This window comes from Typopeltis vanoorti, chromosome 5, assembly GCF_054136105.1.
Source record: "Typopeltis vanoorti isolate ZY-2024b chromosome 5, IOZ_Tvanoo_1.0, whole genome shotgun sequence".
Classification (NCBI taxonomy): domain Eukaryota; kingdom Metazoa; phylum Arthropoda; class Arachnida; order Uropygi; family Thelyphonidae; genus Typopeltis; species Typopeltis vanoorti.
Genome location: NC_143553.1, coordinates 94,649,270 through 94,665,427, shown reverse-complemented (window position 1 = coordinate 94,665,427; position 16,158 = coordinate 94,649,270). Strand labels below are relative to the sequence as shown.

The 16,158-nt window shown below is 35.2% G+C and overlaps 1 protein-coding gene across 1 annotated transcript in view; it reads left to right on the top strand.

Moving 5' to 3' along the window:
• The window catches only part of Mys45A (SDA1 domain containing protein Mys45A), a 203,423-nt gene that overhangs the window by 109,450 nt on the left and 77,815 nt on the right, over positions 1-16,158 (top strand). The window lies entirely within an intron of this gene.

Genomic DNA, 16,158 nt, shown 5'->3' with positions numbered 1-16,158 from the left:
TTTAGGAGTCCATCATCTGCATAAGCAGAGAACAAAGAGGTAATCCAGAAATAAACATGGTATAAACATACATATGTATATATATATATATATATATACACATGGTGTGTGTGTGTGTGTGTGTGTGTGTGTGTGTGTGTGTGTGTGTGTGTGTGTGTGTGTGTGTGTGTGTGTGTGTGTGTGTACACTCACACACATAATTTAGTGTGTGTGTGAGCATAGGAAGGTGGGTTCATATTTATTGAATTGGCTGATGTGAATTATTTTTATGAATCTGCCAGTAGAAATGCACATGAAGCATGTTGGTTTTATTAGGAGACTTTCTCTGATCGTGGAATCCAGTACTCTTGAATGTTTTCTTATCTTTGTGACTGTGGCACAGTTTTTTCACCATGAAATGGGAGTGGGCTAAGAACTCTGAGAATACCAGAAAGTGAGGAAAACATACTACATCTAATGGCACAGAATTTACATTAGCACAGGAGGATTGAGTGGAAGAGGATGTCTCTCAAGCAGTTGTGTAGAGAGTCCTGTTACAATCAATTTTATCTGTACCATTTCCAGCAGATTCGAACACTTCAACAGATGATCTTCTTCATCAATTGATGTTTTTGTCAGTGCATTAGAGAAACAGCGGTTTCTCCAGTGTATGTGAGACCAACAAATTCTCTCTTGTGTGGATGATTATATTAAGGAAGGATAATGTTTTGCTTGAGTCTATTTCTAAGATGAATTTGATTCTGGGTTATTAATTTTTTGTAGGAAGATTTCTGATTGCTTCAACAATCAGAAGTCTAAAATATGGTATTATTGTGAAAATATCATTCCTATAATGGATCCAGAGAGAAGGTTCAGGATTTAGCAGGTATTTTTCTTCTCTAAATGTTTAAATAAAAATCGTTTGAGTTGGAGATCGTGGAGACACTTCTTTATTTGTGTAGAGAGTTTGTCATTTCATCTAAAATATCCAGAATTCATAATGAACATATAAAAAGATCTACAATGTCTAATTTAAAGGATAGAAGTTTGGGGTTGTAATTAAAGGGAATATTGGTGAAGGCTGAATTAATGTCAAAACTAATCATCAGATCATGGATGTCCAACCTTTTGACTTGCCTGGGCCATATTGAGTGAAGAAGAATTGTCTTGGGCTGCATATAAAATATATAATATAGTTAATGTATATAATAACAAAACTTCCTTTATTTTTTTTTTATTTTTTATCATCATCGTCATCAAATTCCTGCCATGTACCCTGAAGGGATGTACAGGATATGATAGTACTACATGAAAAAAATTACACCATTACTAACTTCCTATCTACAATTTTCATTCAAATCAGTCTGTTACTTGTCAAGACTCCAACATTATCAGATCTTATATTTCCATCGTCTAAGGCACTTTTTATCATATCAATCCACCTATATCTTGGTCTTCCTCTGGGTCGTTTTGCTGCCAACCTGGCAGAAAACACTTGTTTTGCTAATCTTTCCTCGCCCATTCTGTTTAAATGACCATACCACCTGAGATTAGCTCTGCTAATGCATTCCTGGATGCCGCCAATGTCAAGTTATTTCCTAATATCCTCGTTTTTAATATCCTCGTTTTAATTTTAATAGAGGCGTGAACAGATGGCATTAATGCCATCTGTTCACGCCTCTAATCTTTCTCAGGACTCTCATATCTGCGGTCTCTAGTCTTTGGTGGAGTGTTTTACTTCTGACCCAGCTCTCAGATCCATAAGTTAAAACTGGTTTGAACACTGTCTTGTATACAGCTAATTTAGTGTTCCGACTAATTTCTCTCTTATTCCATATGAATTTATTCATTTGACTTCCCACCATACCAGCTTTGTTGATTCTGTTGTCTATTTCTATATTTAATTTACCATCTTCACTAAAAATCATGCCTAAGTAGCTGAAATGTTTTACTTGTTCCACAGGTTCTCCATTCACAACACAGATGATTTTCAACAATTCTACTTTGTCTTTTTAATGCTGATCTTCATACCATATCCATTACAACAGTTATTCAATTTAGTTAGGGAATCTCGCAGACTTGTAGCGGATTTATTTAGAAGTATAACATCATCCACATAAAGCAGAGAGCTAACATTAACATCTCTAATTTTGATATCATGTTTAATACCACTTTCCTTCATAATGTGATCCATATAGATAATGAATAATAGATGGGATAATGCACATCCTTGTCTCACATCAGATTTAAAATTAAACCATCTAACTGCTGACTTACAACTCAAATAAAGATTAAGTATTGCTCATTATAATGCCCCATTGACACCATATAACTCTAAGGTATTGAATAGCTTCTCTCTTGGCACCTTGTCATATGCCTTTTCCAAATCGACAAAACTTAAATACAGATCTTTGTTATATTCCCATTCTTTCTCGACTATTTGTCGTAAAGTGAAGATCTGATCTTGACAGCCTCTATTTGGCCTGAATACAGCTTTTCTTCCACAATTCTTCTCAACTGTTTCTCAAGTATACTTGCATAGATCTTGCCAAGAACACTCAGTAGGGAAATACCTCTGTAATTTTCACATTCAGTTTTATTTCCTTTTTTATATATGGGTACTATGAGAGCTCTACTCCAATCATCGGGAATTCATCCCTCTGTCCAGGCTTTCTGAACTATATGCAGTGCAGCCACTGTAAGACTTTTATACCACCATACTTTGGTCGAATATCATCTACTCCTGCTGCCTTTCCATTTCAAGCCTCTGATGCCTTTTCTACTTCAGGTATGGATATGTATTTCTGACTGCATGCCTGGTCAGTGTTTTTTTACCACTGTGCTGTCATCACTGCTTGTTTCATTTAGCAGTTTTTCAAAATAATTACTCCATACTTCAAGGATATCTTTTTCTCCCATTTTCATGTCACCTTTATCATCTCTAACTCCTTTTACAGCACTCTTTCCTCCATTCCTAAGCTTCTTCAACAACCTCCAGAATATTTTGCTGCCTTCTTGATATTTATTTTCTATGTTCTTAACAAAGTCCTCCTATGACTTTTGTTTAGTTAGTTTTACATAGTGTTTAGCATTCTTGCATTTATCTCTGTATTCTCTAAGAGCACAAGCTGACTTATTTGCCAGGAACTTTTGACAGGCTTTCTTCTTTTCCTTCACTGCCTGGAGTTCTAATTTTTCTATCCTTGCAGACAACTTCACCACATGCCTCTCTGGCTGAATCAATCAGGGTTTTCTTCAAGGCTTGCCACTGAATCTCCAAGGTCTGATTCTTGTTCTCAAACTCTTTCATTTTTTCTTCAATAATCTTTGTGTATTTTAATCTACAGTTCACATCTCAGTGCTGCTCAGCTTTTATTTGCTTTAAAACTTTCTTACATGTAATTCTTTTCAATATGAAATTCAATTTTATCCTGCTCAAGACTAAATAGTGATCACTTCCAATTTCAAATCCTCTGTACACTCGGGGGTCCCGCACCAGGGAGAAAACATCACTAACAACAATAACATAGTCAATGAGACTTTTCTTATTCCTTGCCTCTTCTCTCCATGTGAATTTGTGCGCCAACAAATATTTGCCATTATTATTAGCTTTGCTCTTTTCTCCAAATTTTCCCAAAATATTTTTGTATGTCTCACAATCATTTCCTACTCTGCTATTTAGATCCCCAACAAGGACCAACTTTTCCTTTTTCATTGTGTCAGTTGCTTTTTCTAAAGCCTCAAAAAATTCCTTCACGTCTACCTTAGTAGAACCTTCTGTGGCACCATAGGCACAAATAAGTCTCATTGTCCAGTTCCCCATTCTCATATTTGCCCACATTACTCTACTCGAGACAGACTGCCATTCAAGAAGATGATCCTCGTGTTTTGTGTTGAATACTATGGGTACTATTTCTTTTCCTTGATTGTCATTGCCTGAACATAACATTTTGTATTTATTGCTCAGAAAGATCTCGCCAGTTTTTGTCTTTTTTTGGTTTCAGTCACCCCTATTACATTGATCTGGTACTTATCTAATTGTGCCGCTAGCTCCATTTCTTTGCCATTCAGGCTTCTTATGTTGATAATACCGATCTTTAACTCTGGTGATGTTGAGTTGGGGGTGTGTTTTCAGATTTGTTCCAGTAGCTGACTTTTTGCTGTTCGCCCTGGTTCCTTGGCGAAAACAATGGGGACTTGTTTAACCAGGCAATGCCCCAGCCAGCATAAGATTTTGTAATGTTGTACTATCATTTTTTATTTTGGTTTAATCAATAAGAATGCAATTTGGTCGGCTAAATCCCAAATTCCAGCCCATCTGCATTCGTTTAGTATCCAAGTAGATACCCAACAGGGTGTACCATGAGAAGGTGAGGATTGGACATTAGGTCAGAAGCACTGGTCGGTTCTCCGCATTAGAGGCAGCATAAAAACTAGTGAGATATTTGGCCTTGTTTATGTGAAACCAATTCATCAATGTCTGGTTCAATGGAAGTGGTTGCAATTTGTAGTGAGCTCTCAAGGTTCTCATCAGAAATTTTTGATCTAACTTTACTCTTTGTATGCCTCATTCTTGAAAATAGTTGTTCACAAATATGCCTACTACCAAAAAGCAATGACATGAATAAAGCATGATTGTGAAGCGGATATTTTTCTCTGGGAAGATAGGTCTTATAAAAATCTGTCAAAGAGACACGATTGCAACTCTATACATTCCATTTGAAAATTCAAAGCTAATGTATTTATGTCGACTGAAAATAGAGTCGCAAATATACAAAAAAATTGATAATATTTTCTGAAATCTTGAAATCTATTTTCAAATTCTTGTATCAAAATGGAAAGGAAGACTGCATATTTTTTGCATCATATAATAATGTTAAAAGTTTAAGATCTTATGGAGCTGCATTACTAATCCACAGTCACAGGTTGGACACCCCTGCATTAAATATTAGATTCAATAGTAGTATATTTTATAAATGAATAGAAATGGCTAAAAGAAGTCAGTAAGTTGGAAAGAAACTTGGAAATTTTGTATATAAAACCTCATTTGAGTCACTCATTTCTTTTAACAGTGTCTGGACATACAGTATCAAAAGAGATGATGTGATCCAGTAAACTGTTGAGCTTAGTTGACTACGGTTCTTGGGATCCCTGGTAATGTTAACATAGGTAATAGGATCTTCAAAACAACTGTGATATTGCTCTTTTAAAGTTGAATATTTTTGTTTAGGAAATGAGTGTCAGACATACAAAAATATTTTTGGGAAAATTTGGAGAAAAGAGCAAAGCTAATAATAATGGCAAATACCTGTTTGATTTCTGTTCAGGACATGGATTGGTTATTATTAACACCATGTTCCAACATAAAAATGTGCACGAATTCACATAGAGAGAAGAGGCAAGGAATAAGAAAAGTCTCATTGACTATGTTATTGTTGATAGTGATGTTTTCTCACTGGTGCAGGACACCAGAGTGTACAGAGGATTTGAAATTGGAAGTGATCACTATTTAGTCTTGAGCAGGATAAAATTGAATTTCATATTGAAAAGAATAACATGTAAGAAAGTTTTAAAGCGAATAAAAGTTGAGCAGCTCTCAGATGTGAACTGTAGACTAAAAAATACACAAAGATTATTGAAGAAAAAATGAAAGAGTTTGAGAACAGGAATCAAACATTGGAAATTCAGTGGCAAGCCTTGAAGAAAGTCCTGATTGATTCAGCCAGAGAGGCATATGGCGAAGTTGTCTGCAAGGATAGAAAAATTAGAACTCCATGGTGGACACAGGAAGTTAAAGAGGCAGTGAAGGAAAAGAAGAAAGCATATCAAAAGTTCCTGGCAAATAAGTCAGCTTTTGCTCTTAGAGAATATGGAGACAAATGTATGAAAGTTAAACAAAAGTCATGGGAGGACTTTGGCAAGAACATGGAAAACAAATATCAAGAAAGTGGTAAGATATTCTGAGATTGTTGAAGAAGCTTAGAAATGGAGGAAAGAGTGCTGTAAAAGGAGTTTAGAGATGATAAAGGTGACATGAAAATGGGAGAAAAAGATATCTTTGAAGTATGGAGTAATTACTTTGAAAAACTGCTAAATGAAACAAGCAGTGATGACAGCACAGTGGTAAAAAACTCTAACTAGGCATGCAGTCAGAAATACATATCCATACTTGAAGTAGAAAAGCCATCAAAGGCTTGAAATGTGCAAAGGCAGCAGGAGTAGATGATATTTGGCCAGTATGGTGGTATAAAAGTCTTACAGTGGCTGCACTGCATAGTTCAGAAAGCCTGGACAGAGGGACGAATTCCCCATGATTGGAGTAGTGCTCTAATAGTACCCATATATAAAAAGGGAAATGAAACTGAATGTGAGAATTACAGAGGTATTTCCCTACTGAGTGTTCCTGGCAAGATCTATGCAAGTATACTTGAGAAACGGTTGAGAAGAATTGTGGAAGAAAAGCTTGGTGAAAAACAAGCTGTATTCAGGCCAAATAGAGGCTGTCAGGATCAGATCTTCACTTTACGACAAATAGTTGAGAAAGCATGGGAATATAACAAAGATTTGTATTTTAAGTTTTGTCGATCTAGAAAAGGCATATGACGAGGTGCCAAGAGAGAAGCTATTGAATACGCTATAGTTATATGGTGTCAATGGGGCATTATATCAAGCAATACTTAGTCTTTATTTGAGTTGTAAGTCAGCAGTTAGAACTGAAGGAAGTACAGGAAGATGGTTTAATTTTAAATCTGGTGTGAGACAATGATGTACATTTTCCCCTCTGTTATTCATTATCTATATGGATCACGTTATGAAGGAAAGTGGTATTAAACATGTTATCAGGATTGGAGATGTTAATGTTAGCTCTTTGCTTTATGTGGATGATGTTATACTTCTAAATAAATCCACTACAAGTTTGCAAGATTCCCTGACTAAATTGAATAACTGTTGTAATAGATATGGTATGAAGGTCAGCATTAAAAAGACAAAGACAATGAAAATAGATAGAATTGTTGAAAATATCAACTGTGAGCAGGGAACCTGTGGAACAAGTAAAACATTTCAACTACTTGGGCATGATTTTTAGTGAAGATGGTAAATTAAACATAGAAATAGATAACAGAATCAACAAAGCTGGTATGGTAGGAAGTTAATTGAATAAATTCATATGAATTAGAGAGAAATTAGACGGAAACACTAAATTAGCTGTATACAAGACAGTGTTCAAACCAGTTTTAACCTATGGATCTGAGAGCTGGGTCAGAAGTAAAACACTCTAACAAAGACTAGAGGCCACAGACATGAGAGTCCTGAGAAAGATCAGAGGCATGAACAGATGGCATTAATGGCAATATCACATTAAAAACGAGGATATTAGGAAAGAACTTGACATTGTCGGCATCCAGGAATGCGTTAGCAGAGCTAATCTCAGGTGGTATGGTCACTTAAACAGAATGGGCGAGGAAAGATTAGCAAAACAGGTGTTTCCTGCCAGGGTGGCAGGAAAACGTCCCAGAGGAAGACCAAGATATAGGTGAATTGATACAGTACAAATGCCGTAGATGATTGAAATATAAGATCTGATAATGTTGGAGTCTTGACAAGTAACAGACTCATTTGGAGGAAAATTGTAGATGGGAAGTTGGTAATAATGTAAATTTTTCATGTAGTGCTATCATTTCCTGTACACCCCTTGAGGGTACATTGCAGGAATTTGATGATATTTTTGTTAATGTCATCAAAAGGAGGTCTGCCAAATCTGGGGAATAAACATGTTTTTTAATCCTGGAATCACATTCACCTCAGAATCAAGCAAAACACTTTTACCTTTCTTGAATTCTTATAAACAAGAAGTGAATAGTTCTGTCTACTATGAATGGTAGATTATTTTCTCTGACAATTATTATCTATCAGACATTGGTTTACTGTCTGTTGCAAATATATGGTATTATCAAATCATTGCTATCAAATGCCCACATAGTCTGTTCTTCAGCAACATCTTTTCAGCAGGAAATCTATATCGAGAAAACCTCTTCTCTGAATGGTTGCTACTGCTCGAGAAAATAGTAGACAAAAATCAACCATTTATCTCCCAGGTTCTACAAGAAGTGATGATTTTCTATTTGTATCCTAAAGAAATTTCATCTTGTCATAATCAGATTCCTTTTATCTTCACCAAAAGATAAAGTACAACCACTATTGCTGCTTGGAATCTATCAGATTCCCTGTGACTGCAACTTATTTTGGATAAAATCTACTTTATCACAAAGTATTTCTGAACATTAATCCTGTATTGAGTTAAATAAACATCCTAAGCCTGGCATTCAAGAACTTGGAATTATTACACTAGCCACAGGATCCTTTGGGATAATGCTGAACTTCTACAAGAGGTCTTCACAAATTTGAAAGTGTTTTCAAAGAGAATGCTGAAGTGTGTGTGCGTGCGTGCGCGTGTGTGTGTGAGAGTGAGTGAGAGAGAGCACATGCAGTATCCTAATAGGCGCAATAATTCTTAAACTGATACTTTTGCCACTCCATGATGAAAATATTCCATTTTCCATTCTTTTATGTTGTTGTTTTTGAGTTTTTCATTAACACTGATGATATGGTTTATGATACATAAACCATATTTATGTTTAATTTATGCTTTTATTAAAACTTTTTTATAGACACACATTTTCTATTATTTGAACTTTTTTGCAAACAAACTTTCATTGTATAAGCTCTCCATTAAGGCTACTATGATTACTTTTAGCTTGAATGATGAAATTAATGAATGCCGATGTTGATTTAGTGTAACAAAAGGTAATTAACACTTTCATTGCCAAGCTGAAAATTGGAATTTCGTGTGGTGGCCAAATTTTTTTTATTTTTTTATTTAGTTAGCGATGTCCACGCGATAACACGTGATCGGCCATTTGGTGAGAACTCGCATCGCGTGCTTGCACGATATCGTTCATTGCCAAGCTGAAAATTGGAATTTCGTGTGGTGGCCAAATTTTTTATATTTTTTTGTTTAGTTAGCGACGGCCACGTGATAACGCATGATTAGCCATTTGGTGAGAACTCGCATCGCGCGATATCGTGTGATTGGCAATGAACGTGTTAAGGAGTTTTATATGAGTATTATTCCTTACCCCCCCCCTTTTTTTTTTTTTTTCATTAACATTAAAAATGTTGCATTTTAGTTACCTTATAGAGTTTGTACATTTTTCCTATCTTAGACTGAACCCTGGAATGCTAAAGGGAAAGTGTCGGTGTTACTACTAAAATTTTTACAACATACTTTTACATCATCATCAAATTCCTGATGATGATTTCCTCAAGGGGTGTACAGGATATTATGATAGTATTACATGAAAAACTTACATCATTACTAACTTCCTATCAACAATTTTCCTCCAAATCAATCTTATCTGTGAAGACTCCAACATTATCAAATCTTATATTTCTGTCTTCTAAGGTACTTTTAATTGTATCAATCCACATCTTCGTCTTCCTCTGGGTCTTTTCCCTGCCAGCCTGTCAGAGAACACTTGTTTTGCTAATCTTTCCTCTCTCATTCTGTTTAAGTGACCATTACACATGATATTAGCTCTGATAACACATTTCTGGATGCTAACAATGTCAAGTTTTTTCCTAATATCCTGATTATTAATATGATATTGCCATTGATGCCATCTGTTTACTCCCTAATTTTTCTCAGAATTCTCATATTTCTGTCTTTAAGTCTTTGAAGTCTTTTATTTCTATGTATACAGCTAATTTAGTGTTTTAACTAATTTCTCTCTTATTCCATATAAATTTATTCAGTTGGCTTTCTACCTTACTGGCTTTGTTGATTCTGTTGTTTATTTCCATATTTAATTTATCATCTTCACTAAAAATTGTGCCTAAACAGCTGAAATATTCTCCATTCACAATGCAGTTCATATTTTCAATTTTTCTTCTTATTTTCATTGCCTTGTAATTGCTGATTTTCATACAAAATTTATTACAATAATTATTCAATTTAGTCTGGGAATCTTACATGCTTATACTGGATGTTATACTTTTATTTAAAAGTATAACATCATCTGCATAAAGTAAATAGCTGAGATCATCATCTCCAATTTTGATATGAGATTTAATACTGCTTTCCTTCATAATGTAATTCACATAGATAATGAATAACAGAGGCGGGGGGGGGTAATATGCATCCTTGTCTGATGCCTGATTTAACGTCAAACCATCTTACTGTACTTCCTTCACTTCAAAGTGCTGACTTATAACTCAAAGACTAAGTATCTTGATATAATGCCCCATTGGTACCATATAACTGTAGCATTTTGAATAGCTTTTCTCTTGGCACATATTGTCATGTGCCTTTTGCAGGTCTACAAAACTTATATAGATACTTGTATATTTGCATGATTTCTCAACTGTTTTTCATAAAGTGAAAATCTGATCCTTACAGCCTCTATTTGGCCTGAATCCAGCTTGTTCTTCACTAAGCTTTCCTTTCACAATCCTTCTCAACTGTTCCTCAAGTATACTTGCATAAATCTGCCAGGAGCACTCAGTAGGGAAATACCTCTAATTCTCACTCAGTTTTATTTTCCTTTTTGTATTTGGGTACTATGAGAGCTCTACTCCAATCATCTGGAATTTGTCCCTCTGTCGTTGCTTTCTGAATTATACAGTGCAGCCAAGCCAAGACTTTTATACCTCCATACTTTGGCATTTCTGGTTAACACTTTAACTGCCGTGATACTAATTTTTTCCCCATCTTCACAGGCCACTGCGCTGAATCATCAGATTATGTTATCTAGTGATTATTTCACTTAACCACGCTGTGAAAACAATTTGCATTGTTTGCTGTAACAAAATATCAACAGAAAGTTTCAGAAATGTTGCAGCTAAGAAATGCATAGACTTCTTGGTGGAAATGTGACCAGTGCGAAAAATATTACTGTGTGACATGCTTTTGCGAAGCCCATGATTGCACCCTCTAGCAATTAAGTTGCACTTTTTTTCTTTGAAAATAGAAATAGGTCTGAAAAACAGGGTGCATCTTATACGTCAATACTCAGTTTTTATTACTTTCATTTCTGGAAATTTTCTCTGTTCCGAGTTATGCGATTTCTTTTTTGCTTCCTTGCGGTGTGTGTGAGCATTCCAGTTACCTAGAGTTCAGTGGATGTGAATGTGCTGTCATTGACGATCACTGCTGTTAAATCACAGATCTGCCATTACATTTTCTCTAAATTGTTGTATGAGGACTCGGATTCTGATTTAGAAGCGGTTTCACGTGTCTCTTCATTTAGCTCTGGAGATGAATTTCTAGGTTTTGATGAAGAAGATTAAAAGGTGGGTACTCTTTCTTAGTTAGATTTGGTATTTGTTAATAATAATAAGTAGACCTACTTATTATTTTATATTTGAAATACTGTAAATTCATTATAATATTCAGTGATAAAGTTTTTTTTTTAAAAAAATGTGTATACAAAAAAGGGGGGTGCCAGCAAATACGGTAGCTATTTTTTTTTCATTTATTGACTAAAAAATAATAAAAATAACGTTTCATTTATTGTCTTCAAGCTGAAACCAAAATAGCTTTTGTTGCCTTTTTTGAAATAAATACTTCAATTTATCTCCTTTGTGTTTATTGAAACACTTGTGAAAAAATAATAAAAATATATACATATATTTTCTTATTTTGATACATGAAAAATTTCAAATATTTTGATGGGCAAAGCTTGGTTTCTAGTGCACCAGGCCATGCATTGAAAATAGCTGCTGTGAGACACAGCTGTTTTACTAAGAAATAATGACAAGTTAACCTGTGAAACAGATACGTATCACATGTCAGCGGAAAGTGTATGCTTGAGGCACACTTGTTGCTTACAGCAGTCAGTGTTAAATATCATCTACTCCTGCTGCCTTTTCACATTTCAGACTTTGATGGCTTTTTCTACTTCAAGTATGTATATGTATTCCTGGCTGCATTGCTGTTGGGAGTTTACTACCATTGTATCTACACTGCTTGTTTCATTTAGCAGTCTTGCAAAGTAATAACTCCAGACATCTAGAATATCTTTATCTTCAGTTTTCTTGTCACCTTTATCATCTCTGATTCCTTTTACAGTTCTTTCTCCTCCATTTCTAAGCTTTTTTTTTTTTTTTCAACAGACCCCAGAATATTTTGACACTTTTCTGATATTTATTTTCTATGTTGTTACCAAAGTCTTCCCATGACTTTGTTTAGCTAGTTTTACACAGTCTTTAGCTTTCTTACATTTGTCTCTGTATTCCCTAAAAGCACAAACTGACTTATTTGCTTCACTGCCTCTTTAACTTCCTATGTCCATCATGGAGTCCTGAATTTTTTTTATCTTCAGTGGCAAATCCTGAAGAAAAACTGGCTGAATCAGTCAGTATTTTTCTTCAGGATTTGCTACTAAATTTCCAAGGTTTGGTTCCTGTTCTGAAACTCATTTTTTCTTGAATAATGTTTGTGTATTTTAGTCTACAGTTCACATCCGGGAGCTGTTCAACTTTCACTCACTTTAAAACTTTCTTATATGTTTTTCTTTTCAATATGAAATTCAATTTTATCCTACTCAAGACTAAATTTGGTGATCATTTCCAATTTCAAATCCTTTGTACACTCTAGTGTCCTTGCAGGACACTAGAGTGTACAAAGGATTTGAAATTGGAAGTGATAACATAGTCAATGAGACGTTTCTTATTCCTTGCCTCTTCTCTTCATTTGAATTTGTGCATATTTTTATGTTGGAACATTGTATTAATAATAACCGATCCATGTCCTTAGCAGAAATTGAACAGATATTTGCATTGAAGTTGGAAATTTATTTTTCACTTGGTTAGAGTATAATCCAAGTGTGAGCAAACAAAGTTTGCGCCTGAAAGTATCTTCAGGACTGGGGTAAGGTGGTACAACAACAAGGCAACTCGTTGCAAAGGTGGAGCAAGCTACCAACACTCCTTGTCTCAGTATCTCCCATCATGCAAAGCACATCTCCTTGCAGACATGTATAATGCTATGCATTAAGGGAAGGGCCTTTAGGTCGAAACTACCCAGACTAGTTTCAACCTTTATTGAGGTCTCTTCAGTGGGAGCCAGTTCCAAGTGGAGATACCAGGCAGAAGCATTAGCAGGTCATCTCTACCCATAGGAGTTGCCAAATGGTGTGCCATTTGGCAACTATTTGCCATATTATACTCTAACCAAGTGAAAAATAAATTTTCAACATCTTTCTCTAAATCCAGAGTAATTTATTAAAAAAGGATGGCACACCATTTGGCAACTCCTATGGGTAGAGATGACCTGCTAATGCTTCTGCCTGGTATCTCAGCTTGGGCCTGGCTCCCACTGAAGAGACCTCAATAAAGGTCAAAACTAGTCTGGGTAGTGGCCCTTCCCTTAATGCATAACATTAGACATATCCGCAAGGAGATGTGTTTTGCATTATAGGAGATACTGAGATAGGAGTGTTGGTAGCTTGCTCCACCTTTGCAACGAGTTTCCCTGGTGTTGTACCACCTTACCCCAGTCCTGAAGATACTTTCAGGCGCAAACTTTGTTTGCTCACACTTGGATAAAGGATTAAACTAATTTTATTATATTAGATATTTGCATTATTATTAGCTTTGCTGTCTTCATAAAATTTTCCAAAATATTTCTGTATGATCCACTTGGTTAACCTAGTGGCTGTGAACTTTGCAACCATATGCCTGGGGAAGGAGTGTCCTAGGTTCGATTCCCATTGGTGATGTGAGGAGCTGAAGGATCTTCCTCGGCCATAGCCAAATTAGCCAGTCTTGGGCATGGACAGCAGGGTTTTTTCCTCAGTTTATCCTGGGATTTTTCATCCCACAAAGCAGGCAAACCGATTTTGAGAACTCAAGACTGCAGGACATAGGATACACTGGGGCATAGGGCCGACCACCTTATCCTGTAAACAGTTTGAGGTCCAATGATAAATAAATCCTCAACACAGCAAGGTAAAAGGGGCTATATAAAAGATGAGATGAGATTTCTGTATGTCTGACAATCATTTTCTACTCTGCTATTTAGATCTCCAACAACAACCAACTTTTCCTTTTCATTGTGTCAGTTGCTTTCTCTAAAGCCTCAGAAAAATTCCTTCACTTCTACCCTAGTAGAACCTTCGCTGGGATTCATAGGCACAAATAAGTTTCATTGTACAGTTCCCCATTCTGTTTAATCAACATTCGCTCACTAAACTTGTTTTTCTTCAGGATTTGCCACTGAATCTCCAAGGTTTTGTTCCTGTTCTGAAACTCATTTTTTCTTGAATAATGTTTGTGTATTTTAGTCTACAGTTCACATCCAAGAGCCTACATCACTCTACTTGATATAGCATGCCATTCAAGATTAGCCTCGTATTTAGTGTTAAATGCTATAGATACTCCTTCTTTTCCTGATTGTTATTGTCTTAATGTAGTAATTTTTCATTTATTGCTTAGATAGTTCTCACCAGTTTTTTTTTTCAGTCTCCCCTATTATGTCAGTCTGGTACTTATCCAATTCCTTAGTTAGTTCAATTTCTTTACATTCAGGCTTTTTATATTGATAGTACTGATCTTGAACTAAGGTGATATTGAGTTGGGATGTGTTTCAGGATTTGTTCCAGTAGCTGACTACTTTTTGCTGTTCACCCTGGTTTCCTGGCAAAAACAACTGGGGCCTTGTTTAACTGGGCGACACCCCAGCTAGCGTGAAATTCTTTCGTCTGGTATCATCATTTTACATTGTGTTTTAAGCCAATAAGAATACAGTTTGGATGGCTCATTCCCAAAATTGCTAGCCCATCCTCATTCATTCACTATCCAGGTAGATACCTAACAGTGTGAGCCATAAGAATGTGAGAATTGGACGTTAGGTCAGAAGCCCTGGTTGGTTTTCTGTATTCCTATAAAGGCTGTGTGGAGGTCTGCTCTCAGTTTATACAGCTTTGACCCTTAGGCATCCTTTCTTAAAGTTCTAAATTTATTTACATATCAAGCAGGTTTATAAATCTAAATTGATTTTCTAACATGTCTTAAATGCTAATAAAATAACAATATTAGGAATCAAAAAAAAAAAATCTGCTTCAGACAATAACTAGATGCAATTTCTAGATACCTGGAGTTTCAGCTAAAAATTGTGTCACATTACTTGATGCCAGAATTTGTATAAAACTATCTGTATTATCATCATCGTCATCATCAGTTTTTTGTTATGTATCTCTAAGGGATATATAACAAAAAAACTGATGTATCTCATAGGATACTATGAGAGTACTACATGATAAAGTTAACATTATAACTAATCTCCAATTACCAGTTTTTCTCTAAATTAGTTTGTCACTTTTCAGCACTCTAATATTGTCTTCTCTTATATTTCTGTCATCTATGGCATTTCTAACTGTATCAATCCACCTACATCTTGGTCTTCCTCTGGGTATTTTTCTTGCCATGGTTAAAAATACTTGTTTTGCTAACCTTTTCTCTCCCATTCTGTTTTAAATTACCATACTACATTAGATTAGCTGTGCCAATGCATTCCTAACAATGCCAAGTCTTCATTTTTAATATGATTTTGTATTGATACTTATCTGTTCACTGTCTTAATTTTTCTCAAACCTCTATTATCTATAGTCTCTAGTCTTTCATGAGTTTTATTTCTAACCCAATACTTATATTCATAATTTAAAACTGGTGTAAGCACTGTCTTGTATATTACTAGTTTAGTGTTTTGACTAATTTCTCTCTTATTCCAAAATAAACTTTTTTTTGTTGTCTATTTCCATTTTTAATTTTCCATCTCTACTAAAAATTGTGCCTAAATTGCTGAAATATTTTATTTATTCTATAGGATTTCCATTGAGAACTGTTGAAGTTTTTCAAGTTCTTGCCTGTTTTCATAGTTTTGGTCTTTTTATTGCTTTCATGCCATATTTGTTACAGCTGTTTTTCAATTAAGTTAATGCATCCTTGAGACTTGCAGTTTGTTTAGGAGTACCTCACCATCTGCATAAAGTGAAGAGCTAAATTTGATATCTCCAATTCTAATATCAGGTTTAATGCCATTTTCCTTCATAATGTTGATCCATATAAAGGATGAATAAGAATGGAGATAGTGTGCACCTTGTCTTATACCTGATTTTACAT